The sequence below is a fragment of the Melozone crissalis genome, unplaced genomic scaffold (genome assembly GCF_028551555.1).
Source record: "Melozone crissalis strain CALT ecotype California unplaced genomic scaffold, PUWL_Pcris_2 ptg000061l_1, whole genome shotgun sequence".
Taxonomy (NCBI): domain Eukaryota; kingdom Metazoa; phylum Chordata; class Aves; order Passeriformes; family Passerellidae; genus Melozone; species Melozone crissalis.
The window spans coordinates 4953210-4976068 of NW_026535839.1; the positions used below are offsets into that span (position 1 = coordinate 4953210).

The window sequence follows — 22859 nt, forward strand, 5'->3', positions numbered from 1 at the left end:
AGGGATGCAAAACCAAAGGGAATAGAAAAGCAAGATGAAGAGAGCAAAACAGATAGGAGAAGGCTGTAAGGAGACAGAAAAATCTGTTCTCAGATCAAGGTTTTGAGCCAGCTAATTTCAGAACACCTGCAGCCCAAAGAAACACAGGCCCTTTTCCACCCTGGCTGGGCTGTGCACAGCCCATGAGTGCCAAGCAGAGCTCTGCAGAGGACAGGGGGCTCCAAACTGCTTTGACTTCTGAGAGAAGGAACGTGTGCTGCACTCAGAGCCAGCATTTCCATCCCTCCGTCACCAGGTTTCTGCACAACTGGAGTGCAGAGTTACCACAAGGAGGTTGCTGCTCCTCGCAGGGGAAGTGTCTCCAGAAGAAAACAAACCCCAACTTCATCACGCTCTCTGAAGCACCACTACAAACATCAGAGGGCAGAAGGCAGAGCCACAAGCTGCCAGCCCAGGAGCAAGGCCATTTGAATGGCTGCAGACAGACCCACTGACTTCTCAGCACTTCAGGAGAACAGGTAAAGGACTATTATATTTCTGTTCTGTGATTGGTATCTCAAGAATCTCATGTTAGTACTGGAGTTTCTTATTTTCTTTCAGAAATTCAGCTCGGTTCTGCCGCTGCTATCACCTCTTTAATTCATTTTACAACAAGATATTTGTTATCAGAAATTGTGCTTTGATATGTGTCAGGTTGATGGATTCAATAAAAGCCCTGTGAGGAGAAGCTGAGTGAATGTGGCTGCAGAAGTGGTGTCATCAAGGGAATTGATACCTTAACAGCCAGTCTGCTGATCTTGCAACAAAAACATGCAAATATAATAGCTGTTTTATATCCTCACCCTGGAAAAACAGTACAGAAACATTAGAAAACATTTGCATAAATGTTACTCATGCAAACAAGCTCAGCCTGCTCACTGATAAAAAAACATATGTAAAACACAATCCTGCATGCTGTCCTCTTGTCCTGCTTGGTGTTCAAAATTCAATCCAGGGGATGAAGGCTTTAATCAAAATACAGCTTTTAACTTAATTTTGGGAATTCAAGCAGCAATCCCATGATGCCTCAACCAAAATTTTCCCACAATAATGTTGGAGGACAATTTTACTGACAAATGTTCAGACACAGCCCTGTACCCCTCAGCAAAGACACTGAAGAGTTGCATTAGGGTCTTACTGTGAGAGCCAAACCCACAGGCATATGAAATCAGAGTTTTTTTCCTGATTTAATAAATGAAATCATGTAATAAACAGGAAAATTTTGAAGAAAGAGTAAGTTTTTATCAGACCATATAATACAATGAATGAGAGAGGGAGAAGTCTCTGCTTCACCTGGTCAGAGCAGCACAGCTGCAACACCACCCCTGCACTGGCCTGGAGCACACAGAGATTTTTTTAACTGGAACTGATCTACAGAACATCTGGAAAAGGTAAAAAAAATGTGATGTTGATATTCAACTTTTGGAAAAGAGAAATAATATAACTAGTCCAAACAAAGCAAAGGGAAAATTTCCATAGCAGTTAATCTGAAAAAGGTGAATTACATTGAGGATTTATGTTCATGTAATGAAGACAATTAATTGCTATGAGAGCCATAAAACACATTAAATGAACAGGTTTTTTTTCCAATTCTACTTGCAAGATAAAATTTATTAACTATGTTTAATGGCTACTTAAAAATTTCTCTTACATATTTATTAAATGTGCCTTTTCAGCCAAACAGAGCATTTTACTAACCAGATCTTACTAACCTAAAAATGAGCAATTTCAGAAAAAAAAACTACTGCTCTGCACATTATCTGCAGATCCATTTAAACTAATTCCTCATGCAATAAGATTACCATCAGCACAATTTCATAAGTGTTGCTAAAAGGGAATCTGCTCGTCTCACGTGAGCAAACACCCTGCTGCAAAGATGAATTCAGCTCACATTATCTGAACAGATGTTTCAGTTTTCAGCAGAGATAGGGAGGGAAACCTTGGGTCCTGATGTCATTAAGTGTTACTGTAATCACTTAATTAAAACTCTCTCTACTTGGGAGAGCAGGACATGTGGAAGAAACTGGATTAGGTGGGAGCAGTGACCTCAGAAAGATCCATAACTGAATCTGGTGCTCAGCCAGGGCTGTGTGCCTCCAGCTGCCTGAAAATCAGGGGCAGATGTTTGCCACTTAAAAGTGACCTAGAAGTGACCCTGTTTCTTATGCACCATTTACAAAATGGACATAAGTAGCACTTCTGTCCTACAAGGGTGTTGTGGGAACAGATGAAGTTGATGGCAGTCAAGTACTCTGGTAATCACGAGTCCCCAAGATGAAGAGAATCAATAAGGAAAGGCCTCATCTACTCAAGTGAGCAACAGTTTGGCCAAATCTTTATAGTTTAGCACAACCTTCTCAAAGTGCAATGTTCTTAAAGATGAAGTTTCCATAAGTGTGAGATTTAAATAAGAACCGAGTTTTAGATCTGATGGTCACAAAGTAAAATGCAAACGTATAATTCAAATCCAACCTAGAGTTTAATGCCTTAACAATAATTTCACACAAATCATTTATAAAGACCTTAGAGTGAGACTTGGATTGGCTCAGGAATGACAGGGGAGCTCATTTCCTGCCCCCCTATCCAAGGCAGGAGCAGCACCACAGTCACACCAGCAACCAACATCTCTGGAGCAGATCCTCACACACCCCAGGTACCCCGCAAAACTCACACACTCACTGCAAGGAAGATTTGCATATTTCAACTCAGACATCTCAAACCCAAACAAGGAATAAACAAAACTGCTGTGATTTCTATATTATAACAGTGCCAAATTTTTCTCTGCAAGAGTCAAGAAGCTCTCTTGATTACAAAATACCTCTCCTACAACCTTCCCTTTTAAGTGTTATAATCACAAGAGTGGCAGCTTGGAAATAAACAGAAGTGAAGAGGATAATAAAGGCAGGGGCAATGTCTAACAAGCTCCTCTTCCAGAAACCAGAGCAGGCAGACAAGCAGAGCTGTGCTGTGCTGTAATGATGGGAACCTTGCCCTGGCAACCGTGTTGTTTGCCTGAAATTCCTGTACAAATTAACAGCACATGCTGTGGTTGGAACAGACCTTTCTTGACCCTCAACATTTAAAAGTTAAGCACCCAATTTAAGCTGTTCCAACCAACTTTTCCCTGCAATTGCCAGACACTGGCAGAGCTCTGCTGGAGCATGAGTTAGAGCCCACAATTTCCAGAGCTGACATGACGAGTGCAACCAGATCAAAAGCAGGAGAAGCAATGTACACTCACCTGCATTGTGATTTATTTTAGAGGCTTTTAAGAAAGTCTTGACTTCTTTTCCCTGCTCCTCCACTGACACCAAGCACAGGTGTTATATTGCTGCTGTACTTTTCTCAACAAGATTATAGTGCTGGTTCAGTCATATGGAGGAAGTCAATACCCATGTGCTAAATGAAAAAGGATAATATCATCTGATACCACTCTACTGAGATCTTGGAACCATTGCTTTAAATCTGTTTTTTGGGGGTTTTTTTGACTCAGAAAACTTTGCCTTCACAGAAATAACTTGACCTAGGTAAAAGAAGCAATAGAGACTGTATTACCCTAAAATCTCACCAGCATGATCTTCGTTAACAATACATCCTGCCCTTCAGTTTCTTTTTAGAAAATGGTTGCATATTGCCTTGCTACAGTTCCAGCACAGCCAGGGCAACATTTGTGTGAGTATGAGAACGCTCACACAGACAAAAATTTTAAGTGCTACACAACAAAGGGAGAATGCAATTATACAGGAAATTGGTAGTGGTATTTCCATCCTTTGCACACAGTGAGAATATACAAAGCACAAAGAAAAGCAAGGGGCTGAATTACAAATGGGCTACTTCATCTCTTTTTATTTTCCCCATCTCTGACCCTCAGAATTACAGTCATTAGTGAAACACAACAAGTGGGATTTTCAAAACACAGATTCCTATCACCAAGTATCCATCACCAGCAGCAACACGCAACCGTCAGCGAGCATTTCGTTCAATAAAGAACTTCACATGAGCAGACACCCCCTCAAGCCCAAGACAATAAAAACACTTCACTCCTGGTGAACGCCTTCTAAATTCAGAGAGAGCAAAGCTTATTTACAGGCACAGTATGAGCATGCCATGAATGCAGCAATAAACTCAAAGGCTGCTAATGCTCTGCTTTCCCCACATGTAGATATTCAGAAAAGAGTAAAAATACAAGAGCAGGGGAAGAAATACATACCTTACCAAACCTGACTGTTGGACACGACTCCTTTCAGAGCAACATTGGGGTGAAGATAAGTTCCTCAGGCGACCACCAACCACAATTCCTGTCCGAGCCCCCCAGAGGCTCCAGCTCTCCCTTGCCCGTGTCCCTGAGGAAGATGCAGTGTCCTCCAGTATTTCAGAGCCTCAGCTGCAGAGGATGCTGCTCAGAAAAAGAAAAGAGAAGAAGGTGTGGCATTAAATTCTAGGGTCAGTTGTTTGGCAGATTCAGAGCAGAACACAAGACAACATTGGATAGGAATGAAATGTCAAGGCAGGACAGAGAGTCTATGACAATCCATCATGTGTGGCACCTTCAGAGGGCAATCATTGAATTCAAGAAATGTGGTGCAAAGCTATTCTTGCTTTACAGTACTTTTATAGTGTCCCTAGACCAGGAAATGAATGACAGCCTGGCTGCTTTTTATTCCAGTCCAATATTGTAACACAAAAGTAAGTAATGCACTTCTCCATAGGGAATATTTTAATTCATTATGGCATTTCTGAAGAATAACAGGACTTTCATATTAAAAGCAGAGACATCACCTCAGTCTTAATACTCTGCACAATAAAATGGCTCTTACTCAAGAAATTCTGTGAGCTCAGGAGCTCACAGCAGATGGGAAGTCGTGACTGCCAGCCCAACATGCCACAGCTCCCAAAGTTCTGCCTCCAACGCAATTGTCAGAGACTGGGAAATGTCCCGGGGTTTTCTGGGAGCAGAGGGCTCAGCAACACCACATTTTCCAGCCCACTGTCACTGCTAGAGGTGCTCAGAGCTCCCAAGAGGTCAGACCCTGGCACTGAGCAGGGATGTGGGAGACAGCGATGGAGGCAGCACTCCCAGCAAGCAGAAATCTCTGAGCAGCCCTGGAAGTGCAAATGCTCATCCCTCAGCCCTGGCAGATGGGAAACACTCAAAGGATCATCCTTCCCCCACCCAGGTAATACAGCCTGTGAAGCAAAACTGGGCACAGCAGCACAAAACAGGTGAGGACTGAGGAAAGAGCAGCATCTGAGCTCCCTATGTCAGATATATCCATGGCTCACATCCTTAAACCACACCCAGAGATGCTCTTCTAAGATTAACTCAGAAGCCATGAAGATACTCTGATTCTGCCTAGGAATTTTATGAAAAGCAAAGGGAAAAAACACCAGAGATATACAAGAGGTTTCCCTCAGAGGAGAAAACCCATGGCAGCTCCAAGTACCACAAAATCCCATTACACTTTCACAAGAAACCCTGAACCCACAAACAGCTTACACCTATCTGGAAAACACATTAGGTTTTGGGCTTGCAAGAAGGAAGATTTCAGCAACCAGCACATGAAATTGTGCATACTGGAAGTTAGCATCATACTGCCTTTTATATACATATATAGACACACACACATACACACAAATGCACATAATGTTTTTCTTTTTTTGTTGAAGTCCACACAGCTCACATAGTCACACAGATCAGAACAATCCAATAAATTTACTTTATTTAGCACTAATTACTTTACTGGACCTCATATGTTCCATACACCCCTAAAGGCTCCCCAACACCTTGCAGGACACCCACAACAGGAGTCAGGGTGGCAGACAGCAGCCTTGTGATTATTGTTCACATTTGCAGAATTCCTGCCTCTCTTGAACTCAGACATGAAGGACAAAAGTGGACCTTCAGCTCCTGCCCTCTTCCAGGCCAACCATGAAAAATCAGACTGCCAACTGAAATGGCTGCTGAGTGACTTATGGGCACAGGAATGGCTGATGCTGCACTAGTTTGATCTGCAGGCAGCAGTAAGACCTAATTCTGCTGCTTTTAAGGGATTTTATCTCTGGAGACCACAGCTACAATTACTTTTTCATTTCTACTCGTAAATTGTAACATAGAATAGTCACTAAAGAAAATCAGTGCTACATTTCTGTGCATTAACCAGAGCATCAGCTGAGTGGAGGAAGTAACAGCAAGAGCACCAGATCATCACCGAAACCTGAGTGCAGGGCTCAGGCTGGGAAAGGTGGGGCTCTGGATGTTCCTGTTTAGCGCAGTTTGCCAAAGAATATCTAGCAACGTGAAGAAGTAACAGGAGGTGAAACAACTTTATTCATGACAAAGTGCACTGAGTGTGCACAATTCCCATCTCTCATGATGTAACTGAGATGGGGCAACTTAATGGAATTAAATCAATGCCAGGTTTCCAGGGAGCAGCAAAGTGCAGATGCTCCAGTCTGAAGGCAGCGTGCTCCCTCCACACTCTGCTGATGTGATCACACAGTACAGAGGCAGCGAGCCAGGCCAGGGACCATCCTAGTCAGCAATAAAGCAAAAAAGCTACAGAAGATAAATGCATGGAAACCCTCATGAGCTATAATTTGTGTCGGCTCAGAACCATACAAGGGAAGAAAAAGAAGAAAAAATATAGTTAAAAAAATTAAAGAATGTATGCCATTTGTGTTGCCCAAACCTGCACAGTTTTACAGAAAACCCCTTCACATTCACTCAGTAGGTCAGTCCTGACCTGATGGCCAGTGTCCAGCTGGTTTCCCTCTCAGAGCCTCAGAGATCTCATCACAGAGCTGCCAAGATGGTTCTGGCACCTCCTCGCCTTTGGGCAGCTCCTGCCAAGCCCAGAGCCTCAGGAGCTCCCACAGAGTGAGAACAGGGTGCCCAGAGCAGCTGTGGCTCCCCATCCCTGGAATTGTCCAAGGCCAGGCTGGACAGGGCTTGGAGCAACCTGGGATGGTGGAAGCTGTCCCTGCCCATGGCAGGAGGTGGGACTGGATGGGCTTTAAGATCCCTTCCAACCCAAATCCAACCCATCCCTTCCAACCCAAATCATCCATTAAAGCCTGTGCCTGCTGTAGGAGCTGGCACTGTTCCTACCTGAAACAAAACCAAGTCTGAACTTGCAAAAAATGCCCCATGTCTTAGAAACCCCAGAGTCTGGTTGTGTTGTTCCTAAGTTGCTGTGCTCCCCCAGTTGTCTTTGATCAGAGGGAACACGCCGACAAACTGCAAATTACTTTCATTATCCCACCACTTCAGATTTTTACATTCAGTTAACATAGTTAAGTGGTATCAGATCCGTCTTCCACTCACAAAAGCCAGCATATGGATCTTCTCATTAATCAGAAAAGGCAGACAAGACATTTTTCCAGTAAAAAGAGAGTATTTCCCTTGGAGGAATCCCAGTCCTTTGCTGATGGAAAGCATGCATTATACAAAATAACTACATACTTTAGACGTAACAAATAAGCTCAAATATTAAATTTGAAGATACCACTTCTATCTTGGGATCTTTCCAGGCCACAAATCAATGAAGTCTGGGAGACTTGCTGTCTCTCAGGAAGCCTTGCTGTACCTTTGCCCTGTTCTTAATTCTTGTCTTTAGGCATCAACTATTGATTCCTGTTGGGGTGAGGACAGGAGCTGGGCGGACCCTCCTCTGACCCAGCACACTCATCCTTAGATTTGTGTGTCATACAGCTGAAGGGCCTTGTGGCAACATCGATGAGCATCTGCAACTTCAGCAAGGGCAAAAAAAGAGGTATCTGGAAGCTAAACAACACAGCTGTGAGCAAATATCACAGTGTAGTAGATATGCAAATTAGTATTAGTTTGTCTCATCAAATATTAATTACAATCTACCTAATTGCAATTGAATAAATTAGTTGGGCGGAGAAAAGATTAAATATTTTAAGTGGCTGGTGACTGAAAAAATAATTGAAAACATAACTCCTTGCTTAAATATGAAATTTCTTTTGTTTTTATTGCATTAAGAAATCAGAATTCCATCTGTGTGTGCATTCACGTAGATGTGTACGACACATATGGAACATGTTCATACATATTCTTCTAACTTCCCCCTTTCCTGAAACTAAACTTGAGTAAGTATTTTCAATTAATAAAGAAGAGCTCCAGTGGCAGAGCCAGAAGAAAGGCTGTGAAACAGGCAAGGGAAAACACATTTTTACTGCTAAGTATTTAGCAAGGTCACCTACCTCTGCAAAGGCAGGAAAAGAGATCCCCCAGCAGACTCTGAGCGCAGCAGGGGATTACACCAATTCATTAGCAGGTATATCTGCTAATTACAGCCTCGGACACAGTCCCCACACGGCTGAGCAGGGAACAACTGCTGCTTTCTGCTTTTTCCTCGGATCAAGCCCAGAGTTTCCTGCTGAGCTGCAGGACAGCACCAGCACAACCCCACCACAGGCTCCAGCTCCAAGCCAAGCTCTCTTTATCCCCAAGGATGCTCCTGACTCCTCTCAGCTCCAGTCCCAGGGGAAGCTGTGGCAGCAGCAGCTCACCACGTCAGCTCCATCTCTGCTGAAGATCTCACATTAATTTACTGCAAAGGTGACACGGGTGAAGAAGGCAGTAAAATGAGACTTTGAATCTTTCCCTCCAGAAGGACAGTGGTAAAAAATTGGTAGCAATGCAACTCTGGCAGATTTCCAGCTATAACACTTAAGAGTGTTGCTCACAGCCGTGTCCCAGACACACTTTATCATTCACCATGGCTCAGTGCAAAACATAAATAAAACAGAAGTCATCAGCACTACTGGCACTCAGCTGTTTGGAGGCTTTTTTTTCCCTTTCCCTGCCAACAAAACAAATAGTGAAACAGGAGAGCTGCAATTCAAGTGGTAACACCAAGCATTAGAAATTTGGTGGGGACTGGTGGTGTGATGGGAAATTGATCTATTAAAGAATGCAAGCAATAATAAAATGAAGAATATTTTGACTGGGATTAATACAATAGAATGCTGTGATGCTGCTGAAGATCAGCATTGATTTTTGTTATCCAGGTACAAACTAATGGTATCCAGGAAAAAGGAAATAAGTGGTCAATCACCCTTGTTGAAGGAACTATTCCCATCATCATAGCATCAATGTTACATTACCAGGTTCAAGAATGTAATTAATATCTTGCTGTATTAGAAAATGCTCTGACACTGAACAGGTTTTGCTGCTGTTGCACATAAGTAAATACTCCAGAAGATGAACCCAAGAAATGCCACAGAAATACTTCCAATTTGAAATAATATCAACTCCTTTCTTCAGCAGGCAGTTGGTTTTAACCAAAGCTGCTTCCCAAGTTCAAAAGCATTAAGTTGCAGGTTACTGTCTAACTCTCCAGCTGCCAAAGCTGCATTACACTATTAAGTGTTTTTATTATTATTACTCCTACTATTACAGTCTGCTTAGACTATAAAATAAGATCTCCTGGGCCCCTTAGGTGTTTACATCTGCCCTTGTACTGAAGCTCTTTCAGGAGATTATTGTTTCTTCTGCCAGTTCAATTGAAAGCAATGATGAAGTTACTACAATGCATATGTCCTTGTCAAATAATGCTTTCAAAGGGTTGGAAACACATTTGTCAAATAACGCTTTCAAAGGGTTGGAAGCACATTTGTGGGGGAGAAAAAGCAATTCTGAACTCACTTCAGTGGTGAGTAGCAACCAGCTTCCATTTAACCAGACAGATCATCGAAATAATCGAGTAATGAAATGAAGCTACTTCTCCCAACAAGAGCTGACAGGTTTGTACCAGAAGCAGCTGTGTGATACAACCTTCAGTGATGGAACAAGATCTAAGTGGATTTCCTCTTCCTCTAACCTGAAATGGGAATCTAACAAGGGAACAATCCTGTCACTCATCTCAGTGTCACAGTTAAGTCACAGGTCTCACTCTCACAGCTACTGGTTCAAGCAGGTCTCTTATATCACAAATTTGAAACAAGTTTCTCCAGCCCCAAGTGCACAGCATCAACATCACCTTGTTCTGTAGCTCACTAAGAAGCTTCAGTTCCAAATTTAGGACGGCAGAGTCCTTAACTCATTGGTAAGGCAAAATCAGTGCATTTATTTTCCTTTATACTCTTCATCACTTTAACACTGAGCCAGGGACAGATGTTTTGCAAAAGATGGGACAGATTATCAGTTTTCCAGTTTCTCTCTCTCCTCCTGTGGCTCACATATTCACACACCTCTGCCAAGGTGTTCCCAGGGCGAGGGCTCCACTCTGCAACCGCAGCACTGCAGAGGTGGGATGTGCTGTGAAAGCCCCAGCTGACCCAAGGGAAACAAAATTTATCAACCTGTGCAGCAACACAAAACTACACTAACCAGAGAAAAAACATTTTTAATTCATCCATCCAACAAGAATTTCTACCCAAGCAAAGTAAGCAGGATCAGGACATTAGAGCCTAAGCTTTTCCTACACATACTATCCTTCTTTATTAAAGGCATTAACTTGACCACTGTTAACTTTAATCTCATTTGAAATCTGCAAATTTCTATTATGCCATCCAGAACTGACTTCTGTGTATCCAAAGTCCCACCCATTGCTGCAGCTTTTACAACCCAGGGAAAGCAGGAGTCAGCAAAGCCCACAAATGACACAGAAAGGTCCCTCACTCAGTGCAGAGATCTGTTAGCCTGGAGAGTGCATCAAATTCAACAACACTTAAAAACACCAGCCTGACTTCCAAAATGTCCTTTTTCCTATGTGGATTACATAAGTGAAGAGAAAGAAACTAAATTTGAGCTGGTAACCAGCACAGAAGCCTGGTAAAGCCCTAGAGCCTTCGAGTGCCTTGATTTCAGCAGAAAGGACAGAGAGGGCAGGATGTGATCTGGCATCAAATGAGAAGAGGGTGAGCAGGGACTGGGGAGTGCACTGGGGAGCCAGAAGAGGCCAGAGCAGACCTGGGGCCGTGGGAGGATGCTGAAGCTTTCTAGGAACAGTGTCAGGAATGTGGAGAAGCTGATGCAAGTCTAAAGGAACCACAAAGAAAGAAAAGCAATCCCCAGGAGCTGGCCTTCCACTACAATGCGCCTGCAATTGCAAACCACAACTCCCTTAATGCTGTCCCTCCTCTCCAAACACACACACACATCCCTCTTCAGCCTCCACATGGGAGAGATCTCCAGCTCACCCATGCAAACACCTCCTGCTGCCGGCTCTCAGAGAGAGGAGCTTTGCTGGATTTCAACAAAGTCAGCAAACACCTGCAATACTCTAACTCACCCATAAAACAAGGCAGTGTCACAGTGCTTCCGTGGGGAAACTCTGCCTTAAAGTGCTGTAAATCCTAAAGAAAGGAGCAGAAATACAGCTCCCAGCAGAGCCAGCCTGAACAGCAGTGCCTGAACTGCCTTCAGTGCTCAGGTGCCTCAGAGCAATGTTTGATTTGTGCTGAAAACCAAAACAGCTAAAGGGGACCATCAAACGTCAGGGAGTTTAGAGTACCCTTGTTACAAAATAGGCTGGATTCTTGTCAGACATGGCCCTGCTGACTCCAGGGCCAGGCCCAGCCAGAAATATGCCATCAAACCCAGGCAGAGCTTGGCATGATATGAAAAAACTCATTTAGCCACCACTGGCAAGGAAACCATACAGGGCACCTCAACCCCATCTAAACCTAGACATGGCTAAAGTACAATAATTAAATACAGATTAAAACTACTTCTAACAGTGCAGCATTTGAGATAGAAATTGGCCTTTTCACTGATAAAAATTTGTATTTCCTACAGGTGCACACTGACAGACAGAGTTAGCAGTGCTTACAAGAGAACTACCTGTGCCATCAGGTGCTTGCATCGCTGCTCTCCCACCCACAGCTCATCTCACCAGCACGTAATTGTGTCCAATTAAAATATCATTGGCAATATGGACCCACAGATAGCGTGCGTGAGAGTCTAGTGTGCTTTTCTTCTTTTTAAAGTGCTTCTAAAACTCCAGATAATATTGTTGTCAAAACCACACCTGCAGTTCCGTGTGCATTTAAGTCAACTAGCATGAATTCAGCTCAAGGACTTTTTGGTTTTTAGTCCACTAAAGCTTAAACACTTGGATACTGCAAAAAGCCTACAGCTGCCTATCTGCATAGCACTGCAAATGGTTTGAACACCACTAAAATAAAATTCATTAACTTGAATTCATCTTTGGTGTGACTTCAGTGGGCCTTTGCAGGGATAAATTTGCCCCCTGGGTTCTGGGACACGAAAGGACTCTGAAATCACAGCTTGTAAAAATGTCAGTGAGCAGGTCTGGATGCGGGCAAGCCTGTGCATCGAGGAATTCTCCTCATTACAAATCTGCAAACCTTTGGCAGCTTGCAAAACGCTGCTCTTAGAAACATTTTGAGGAGCTATAAATACACTGCTCGGCCCATGATAAATTATAATCTGTGGAGACTGCAAGACCAGAAATGTCTAAAGCTCTGGGTTCTCAGTACAAGCTATCAGGACTTCTCTGAGCAAATTTTCAGACTTCAAGTTTTCATCCGTGTGTGCCCTTGTCTATAGATGAATGTCAGAGTCACCTCTGAGCTTTTCCCATTTCTAACAAAATGTAGTCCTTTTAGGAGTCAAAAACTGACATCAGTCATACAAACTGAAATGCTCTTGTGACATTTCCAGTTTAAAAACAAAATGAGAAAGGCTCAAGTTCCTACAGTCTGATATCCCTGAAGCTTCTAATTTTCAGAAGCCAGAGAGTTTCACTGCCTCTCACAAAGAAATTCAGAAATTTTGATGCAACCTCCTGAACCCTTGAGCCAGCTTGAAGTTACAGCCTCACACTCTGCTCCTGGGGATCAACTACCCAAAGGGCTGAATTTCACCAGCTCTGAGCTGCATTCAGAGCAGAAGGAGTTGCACATTCCTACTAACTCATCTCCTCTTATCAAGAAAAGCTTTTCTGCTCTGATTGCTCACCAAGCTGGAACATTGACACGAGGACAGAACACGCTCCTCACAAAAAATATAAAACAACGAGTAGGGGAGGAAAAGTCTATGATCAAATTTGCAGCCTGTGCAACTCAGACTGGAGTTTTTTAAGTTAATGGCTACAGAGTAATTTTTTTCCTTTTCAGATCCATACTGTGCATTGTGGTTTTCCAATCAATCTAAAGAGATGTGACAGCCACTATGCTCTGACAGCCATTGTACAGTGGCCATTACAATTATACACAGGCAATTATTGCTGGGCCAGAGACTCATGGGAAATGTGCTTTTCCTTCCTATTTCACTGTGAAAGGACAACAAGAAGTAGTTAAAGTATATATTAATGGTTTTTCAAATAATATACTTGATTACATCTACTGCAGAATAATTTTTCTTCATGTTTCTATAATGAATCTGACCATGAAAAGCAGATTTATGCCCACAGTTTGTATCATTATAAACTCAACTCATTTGATGTGAAAAACCTACAGTTTAATTGCTTGATTTAGATTTTGGCTGGTAAAATGCGTACTGAAACATTACTATTTTAATTATGTTAATTTATAAGTGAAAAGCTAAATTTGCAAAGGCAATAACATTAATTATTTACTTGCCCATTAAAGCTGAATATTTATTACCAGGATAATTGGCTTCATAAGCCTGCCAAAAAAATTAAAAACAAGTTTATGTACTGACTTACAGAGGAATGAGTGATACTGTAGCATCTCTCAGCAGGTTGTGTCTTTAATGGATTGCTCTGATATATAACTGCATTTCTTTCATTTATAGTCTGTTACATTTAGTTTTTTTAAAAGATTTTTTTTTCCTTTATAAAGATGCTGGTTGTGACTCAGAGCAAGCTCCTTTACTGCTCTGCAGCCAGAATCCTTTGTGCAGTGTGAGGGACTTCTACTGGTCTTAATAATTTACGAAGATTGCATTTCACCTGGTCATCTAAATACTCACTGCATGTAGAATTACATTGGGTTAAATCAACAGAAAAGGGAAACAGTGACACAAAATAATCCAGCTCACAGCCAGAACAGGAGGGTTAAGAAAAACCAGTAGTGAGGAGTCTCCAGCTTTGCTGGTATTTTAGCTTCATTTCCATTTGCATTATAGCAAATATATTCAATGCTTATTTATGCATGCATCCTCAAAGTAATACAATTAACTTACTAATGCTTACAGAACAATTTGTATATTACCTTGATGTAGGATGAAAGGCTAATTTTGATTGCTGTCTAGACACAAATCCTAATTCCATTTGGCAACGTCTCACCAAGCAAACACCTCCCCTTCCTGTCCCTTAAAAATGTGACTTTCCCAGCAGGTGCAGGATCACTGAAGAGCTGCAACACCACGGCCATCAGCAGGAGCCAGGACGGACTTGGGTGACCTTCATCTTCCCTGTGGGTAAAAACCTTCTCTGGCTGAGGTCTGCAGAGGGCACGGGTTACCCTGAGGAGGCAGCCCTGAGGCACAGCTCATGGAGACACTAACTAGGATTGCAATCAATATTTACTTATTCAGGCGTCCTCAATGCAGGATGATTACATCCAGATTACAGTCTGAACTCCCAACCATGCTGTAATTATATTGCCAAGGAAGGGCAGAAGCATCCATGAAAGAGAGGCAGTAGGTCAGTGGATTTGGCATCTCATCTTAAGTGAGAGGGAATGGGTTGAACCACAGTTTAAAACTCTGCTGTCCTTATTTTTTTTTCCTGCAACTCCTCTGCAGCTGCCTGCAGCCCAGATAGATGGAATGTGTGAACCTCAGTCTTGGAGGACAATAATCTGATTTTAAATATCTGTATCTCACACTGCCATCTCACATGGCTGGATTCAGGACAGCTATTTTTATTAGTATTGTTGTTCTTGATATAATTATTATTATAAAACTGATACAGGGGAAAGAAAAATCAAACCCCAAAACCTGAGGTTTCTTTGTCCATGTGTAGCTCTCACACTACAAGAGACTTCGGTCTTTTCTCAAATCATGCAGGACATTGATCCTCTTGCCAACAGGGCACACATGCCAGGATCTCTCAGTGCCAATTTTCCCTGACTACAAAAGCAGCACAGCTCAGTACAACCCAGCACTGCATGGCTACAAGACACAAAAGTGAAAAAGCCAGCAGAATTTGCTCACACCTAACCAATGATGCCAAAGACACATTTTTTGACAGGATAATTCAGTGCCCCCAGAATGACATGGGGTGATATTTCGAGTGAGGACGTTCAATCAGGTTGGATGCCCACACCCAGGGCTGCAGGTGAAGGCTCCACGTGCACAATTTCCATGGCAAGGCTCCCCACTAATTCCTGGATTCAAATCAGAGCTGGAGCTTTCCCTGCTGCCGGCTCAGCTCACACAATCCAGCAGCCATGGCAGCATGCACAGCTCCTGTCGTGTCTCTGGGAGCTTGGTGCACACTCCCTTCACTGACAGCCTGAGCAGCTCAGAAATGCTCCATATGGTGACACTCACTCACACACAACGATGCTACTTTCCAGGCTTTCCCTCAGAAATATCTGACTTGCCTCAATGCATCTGCAGCTTCCTCCTCTCAGCAAAGCCCAGACCAATGAGGTAATAGCTCAGAATCACTAAGCAGGGCAGTGTAAGAAATTTTTCTACCTTTAAAATTTTGTTACTTAGACCAAAAGTCAAAGTTTCAGAAATACTAATTATTCAGAAAGATATTATGAGTTCAAGTCTCTATAAAACTCATTTATTTGTAAAATGCTTCACTGAAATTTAAAATTGTTTTTAGAATTTTGTTAACTCTAATGTAACAAATACTTTTTAGGGGAAAATACAGTATTTCAAACTAAAACCAAGCATTTTTAATTAAAAAACTGACTCCAGAAGTTTTGTGCTGTTCCACTTTGGTTTCAGCCCAGTGTTTGCTGAACCTGGCCTCTCCCTTGCTATCAAGGTATTAATGGTCTGGCACCAACCAGTGCCAACACATCAGACTGTGAATTCCAGATCAGCTGTGGCACCAAGCTGCAAACCTCACAGATAAAAACCTGGTGTGAGGCAGGGTGGTAAACAAGAATAATACTGCATGACAGACTACTAGCAGGAGAGAGCATGGCAAACAGAAGATAATTGTCAAGCATGTGGTATTTTTAGCAACAATCAACCAAAATGCCTTAGACATCAATTTCAAGCCACTTAATCCTCTTAATGACATGCTATGGCATTTGTTTGTGATTAGGGTTTCACTTTGTTTTCTATAGAAGATTCCCCTCAGACTCCTGCATTCAATGTGCTTTGTAAATAGTTCTGCCAGAACGCTGAGTATTAGGTTAGAGTTTACTTATCACAGTGCTAAATTATTCCAGCTGGGTCATTATTAATTCTCCTAATTTTACTGTCATTTGCCATCATTACAACAACGCAGCACCCTATGGATACATTTATTATAGAGCATAAATCCAGGGCTCCTCTAAGCTGCTGGAGTGCCTACTCTGCAATCCTTATGCAAAAGCCTGAGGAGTGGTTAAAAAGAATTATCATTTGGAAAACTTTTTAAAGGCTTACCTCTAGCTCCCCATCCTCCACCCACCCATCACATTTCTGCAGGATGTTAGGTAAGTTCTCAGCATGTGATACTCCCCTGCAATACAGGCTGTGGCCCACGGCAAAGCTCTTTCATAGGAAATGCACTGGGGAAAGGGAAGCTGGAGAGAGAGCAAAGAGGATGGTACTGCAGCCTGTGCAATTTCCATTGAGAGAAAGCATACACAAAAATAGACATTTAAAAATATCCTAATGTATATTCCTCCCCCCTTCAGAGAACTTAGGCACTGCATATATCCTTCTCCTAACACAAGCATATGCTTGATTGGGTCTCAATTCAGCAAAGTAATTCATTCAGGGCAGAGTTTTTAGCACCTGTTAAAACCTGTCAGACAAAAACTCAAGCAGATGCTTCAGTGTTTTTCTAAATCAGGACTGTAACTGGATTTACCAGTGCATGAATCGCTCCACGTCATACAGACTGTGAAATTTTGGCTCTGTTATGAAGGCAACCGTCTACCTGTTTTGAGTCTGGTAACAAGAGGCCATGACTCAAGTTTTAGGAAGTGTATTTCTGAAATAGTCCTGAATGCGCCAGTACTTCCCTACATGACCCCCCCCTCAGTAAAGCTGCAGCATTTTCTCAGTGCAGTAGACCCCAGATTAATAACAGAGGTTTTGCTGACCTGGTTTTGTTGTTTCCCTGCAAAGCTGTCCACATCCTTAGTGAACACCATGTCACAGCAGCCACCCCTCAGTTCAGGGTCCACAGTGACATCCCCTGAGCTCACCTGAAGCACTGGTCCCTGTAAAACAATTCCATATGTGCAACTGGGCTTCATCTTTCATATTGGGGCTCACCCACACTTGAGAATTGTACTTTTTCGTCCATCATTCAAACAACTGATCAAAATTATGAAGGCAGATACTTCTCACAGCCCATGGCTAAAATGTCCAATAACATCTGAGTTAAACATTAATATACTGCTTTTAAGACTTTGCTAAAGCCAGGTGTACACTCAGTTGCACAGTGAAATCCTTGCTACCTGGGCATATGAAGCTCTGCTAAAAGAAATTTATGATCCACTGATCAAGAACTTTGGCAGTCACAATTCTGAGCTTTCTCTCAGGTATGAGAATGTGATGCTCACGTGAGCATCGCACTCCTGGCTACAAAGTGCTTTTGCTTTCCTCCTGTCTTGGGTATTAGTCACACAATCAGAAAAAGAAATCAGATTATTCTGGGCTTAAAGCATGTCAGTTACTTCGTGCTGCTCACAGGTATGTGCTCACAGGTAATTTGCTCTGTATCTTCTTGGGTATTTACAAATCTCTGTTTCCCTTGTAGTGTCCTCTGTGATGACAGGTACTATGTTTGCCTTCCTCCAGAATTCTGTCAATTGCCCTATTCTCCACAAGCTTCTGAGAGTTGTAAATAATTCAGTGGGTACATTTTATAAGGCCACATTGACCCAAATATATCACAGTTACCTAAATACTCCTTATCTTGTTCTTGCCTTTGCTTGTAAGCCCTCTTACAGAGAACACTCTTACAGATCTGACACAGTTATTAACCTTTCTGTGAAGAGCAGTGCAAAATAATGGCATTTTGTATTTCTGTCTTCTCTTCCAGTCCATTTATTTGCTTCCCTTTCTTCCTGATGGACTTCTGCCTTCCTCTTACTTCCAGTGTGTTTTAAGTCATTTTATAACCTTTTATAGCCATAACTGATTTTGCATCTATGTCCTTCTGATTTTAGTCTAAGTGGCTGCACAGCTGGTGGTGTTCATGGCCACACATCTTTGGTTTGTCCCATTTGAGCCAATACACAATACTGAAAAGCTTTCTTTGCTGTGCTACTCCCCCAAAATTATCTTTGTGCATAGAGCTCTCAAAAGCCTCTATTCCACAGCTCTGCTTTAGTTAACAAGTTTGTACAAAGGATTTTCAATATGAAAACGTGGAACTTTCCCTCTTCCAACATTTGGCAGCCCAGCTCATTATTCCAAACAAGCTCAAAAGGTGAATCCCTTTGCAATCTCTGCCCAAACCCAACCCACTAAGGTATTCCAAAAAGAAGTTCCATGATGTATCCCATAATTCTGGCCAACAACATATCTGTGTTCTAACTTGCCTGCCTACAGCCCACTGATCAACACAAGTTAATTTTCCTCACCAAGAGAAACACTCTTGAAAAAATGTCCCACAACCAATTCCAATCAAAATGCCAGCTGCTCTCCACTTACCTCTGTCTTCACAGCTTCCCTTTTAAATATTCTGGTGGCATCATTTTTTCTTCAATACTTTTTGGGTTTTGTACACCTTGGTCACGACCCCTCTTAATCTCTCCTATTCTAATGAATATAAACATAATTTTCTTAACCTTGCCTCCTGTTTTATAACCCCTGAGGCCCTTTATCATCTTTGTCAAGACTGTATCCATAATTAGGGTATGTAAAAAAGATCAAATGGAACGAACAAGAAAGTGCCTACTTGACACAAATTGTTACATGAATAAGCAACATCTTGAGCCCAGACTCCCCCTTCCCATCCCAGCCCCGTGTCAGAGGGCGAGCTGCTGCTGATTCCTGCACATCGGGTGGTGCAGCCAGGACAGGTTTTGTCACTGCAGGGTGCTCCACTCCCCCAAGGGCATTCTGCAACATTCACCTTTTCTGCTGTTTGTGATAACTCATTCCAGCTGCACACACAGGCACCTGCCTTTATATTCTGCACAGGTGTCACAGACAACTTTTATGAAAAATCCTTTCCTTAGACTTTTTCCTCCTGAGAAGCTGAGTAGCCTCAGGAACAAAATGCAAACAATGGTTATCTGCTGCTGTGGAATGCAACAGGTGCATCTGTGATGGGTCTCATGTGGTTGTTTCTAATTAATGGCCAATCACAGTCAGCTGACTCGGACAGAGAGCCAAGCCACAAACCTTTGTTATCATTCTTTCCTTTCTATTCTTAGCCAGCCTTCTGATGAAATCCTTTCTTCTATTCTTTTAGTATAGTTTTAATATAATATATATCATAAAATAATACATCAAGCCTTCTGAAACATGGAGTCAGATCCTCGTCTCTTCCCTCATCCAAGAACCCCTGTGAACACGGTCACACACAGGTAACCCAAAATGCTGGGTATCAGCCAGGCTGCCCCCTCTCTCTGTGCCCACACAGCCATGGACACTGTCCCACCCAGACTGCTCCCTGCAGCTCCTCACAGGTGCAGGGGCATGTTCAATATTGCTGACCATTCCTCATGCAGGAATTGCAGATTTTGATAACACAACAACTGGCCTTCAGTGCTCACAGTGACCAGCATTCCTCAGCTGGACACAGCCTTGAACACTCCACTGATTGGCAGAGTAGAAGTTTCAAAGGGAGGCACGTAAAACCATGAAAATGCCCAGGGCCTGGAAGTACAGAGAATATCACTGTTTACTTATGGATTATTCTGTATGATATTCAGAATTTGAAATTTGCCATAGCAGATCAGACAAGTGCTCTGTTTAGAGCATAAAGCTGAATCAGACAGCAGCAAAAGCAGATGCTTCAGGGAAGAGCTTGAGAAACCTCTGCAAACAGTTACACAACAACAAAACCACCTGGGTTGTTTTCTTCCTCATCTTGATTCACCAGAGAATAGCCAGATAACCTCAAAAGGAAGAATTTCTTTACCTCTCTCAAGCATCTCCCTTTCACTCCTTACCATTGATGCTGAATGGTCTCACTGCTGTGAAATCAGGTCCAACCCTCTGGACTTCAGCTCTTGTGCCTTTGTCCTTGGTGGCACCTTGCTGCAGTTTGTCCCTCAGCCTCAGCAACTCCACAGCCCATCCCAAACCCACAACCATGAAATCACATGAAATCACAACCCCATAACCAACTGCCCTGCTCTTCCTAAAGAGGCTCCTTGCAAACTTAGTGAATCACTCCAAATCTGTTTGCACAGGTATAGGAAAGAATGTGTCCCCTGTTGACGGAGTGACAAAACTATCCTTTGTCCCCTTGAAAAGGAAATAAGCCCATAAGTTTCTCTCCTAAATTAGGTGAAAAGACATCTCATAAGACCTGGGGGACTTCACCTCAAACTTAAGGATAGCCAACTGGACAGAAGCCAAACGCCAGCCCAGCAATTTACTAGATAAAGAAGAGAATGAAGAAACTAATTGCTATTGTGATTTTTTTGTGATTATCAGGGGCAAGGACCTTTTGCACCTGGCTCAGTTTTTCTCTGTAAAGAGTTTTGTTATTTTGCCTTTCATTCAAACCTTTTTGTTTCCAACACTACCACAGAAGCCATCCTGCTGGTTTTATGTCTTCTAAGGTAGCTGAGCTATTTTGGGTGTGAAATAGATCTCCAAGAGCTTATGAGACCTGGCTCGAGGAGACCCATATTTCACATAGGCAAATTTAAGGTGGAATTTATGGATTTTATTATGGAAATGTATGCCAAAACACCTCCCCACAGAGTGTGGCACTCCATGGTGTGGCACAGTTACTCAGGGCTGACACTGCATTAGGTTTTACAGAACACAAGGATGCAACCTGTTTGTAGTGGGGTAGCAACCTGTTCAGGAATAAAAGGAGAAAATGAATTTATTTGCCCTTGGCACTCTTTGCAACTACATATCTGCTGCTCAGCAGGTACAGGCAGTAGTAGCAACCTGCAGAAGGGAATGGTGCTAAAACTGCAGCCCACGCCAAACTTACGACTCTATTTTTCTTCCCCATTATTAGCTATCAGATGGTTACTATGAAACATTATCTGCGTATTTCATCATGCCCACATTTATGCTCCATGAGCAAATCAGCAGCTGAAAATAGCTTTGCACTCCTCCAAAAAACCCTGCTGCCTTTACAAGATCCAAAGTTGGGAGTTCTTTATCAGCACCTTATTTACAGAGGCAATTCCCACGCTGCTGAGCTTCGTCCCTATGGACAGTGGGAGACCTGCACTGCTGTTAATGCCACTGATCTTTGAAAGGAAAATGCAGCTGCAGCTTGGAAGAGCAAGGGCACTCAGCTGCCTGACTGGGCTAGGGCTGTAGGATTCAGCAGCAAGCATTTAACATGCTGCTATTTAGTGACCAAAATATCACCCATCAGCTTGAATGCATTAAGAAAATTATTCCATGACATTTGCTTTGTGGGTTTCTTTATTTCATTTGAGTTTCCAAAAGGTTTTTCAGTCCCCTAAGATAAAGCAACAACATGCTCCTCCCCTCCCACCAACTGCCTGCAAATTTTGACTTTAAATCAACTCTTTGTGGACAACTGAATAGCTGCCATATTACAATACTCTGAATCAGATTTTTACATTGGTATGAGCTTAAAATAACAATGAAGTTAATATTTCTTCACCAGATACATGCATGTAGACAAATTCTGCTCATAATTCTGCTGTCTTCCTGAAGATGCAAAGTACAGGAGTTCATACCTGTTCCACATCAACTACCTGGGCAGCAGGGACAGAGCTCAGCCTAGAGAGGACTACTGTTAAACTTGAGCAAGTCCACCACTTTTTGTCCTCTAAACCAATAATTCCATGAGCTTTCCTCTACTTATTGAGCCACAAATAATAGGTAGGGAAAAAGCAGTTCACAGAGTTCCTGGCTGAAACACAGCAAACATGGAGTAATATCAACACATGCTCTAATTCCTGCCTTTAGGGTATAACTGCTTAGGGAAAGTCTACATTTAGGTGTAGCTGGGCAAGTTAATAGCCACAAAGATCTATGAATGTTATTAAAAGTCTAGGTGATATAAGAAAATTGCAAAGTGAAAGTCTGGGAATACAAAACCACCAAAGGAAAAAAAGAGTAAGAGCTTCTTTTAGACTTAGCTGCTGGTTAAAAAATAGAAAAGGAAAAAGAAAAAATATCTTATTGCTTCTTACTGGCAAAGGTGCTGGTTTGACAGCCCTGAAGAGAGATCTATTTATTCAAAGTAATGCTGGCAGCAATGGCACATTTCTTCCTATATGCCCAACCCTGTATCTATTTTCAGTTCCATCAGTAAGCTAAAGGTTAAAGCTATTTATTTAAACCCACACCCACATGCCATTTAAATTGACCCAAATTATTGTCTGAGTTGTAACCTCTCTGTATTAAAGTCCCCTTAGGGGCTGCTTCTTCATTTCAGGCTCAAAAAATTCCTCCCTCGCAGGATAAAAGCAGATAAGGAGCACTTCCAAATAGAAATGGAGAAGGAAATGGGGAGGAGTTCAAAGAATGCCTCTTGGTGTTGTGAAAGAGAACACAGAAAACTGCAGTTTTCTGCAGAAAAATTCAGTATCATTAGATAAATAAATAGAGA

The 22859-nt window shown here is 42.4% G+C and overlaps 1 protein-coding gene across 2 annotated transcripts in view; it reads right to left on the bottom strand.

Moving 5' to 3' along the window:
- Positions 1–22859, bottom strand: part of SGCD (sarcoglycan delta) — a 300479-nt gene that overhangs the window by 185218 nt on the left and 92402 nt on the right. For both annotated transcript variants that reach the window (XM_054287886.1, XM_054287885.1), the window contains exon 2: positions 4250–4435. The gene's annotated coding sequence lies outside the window, so the exon portion shown is untranslated. The remainder of the gene's footprint in view (positions 1–4249; positions 4436–22859) is intronic.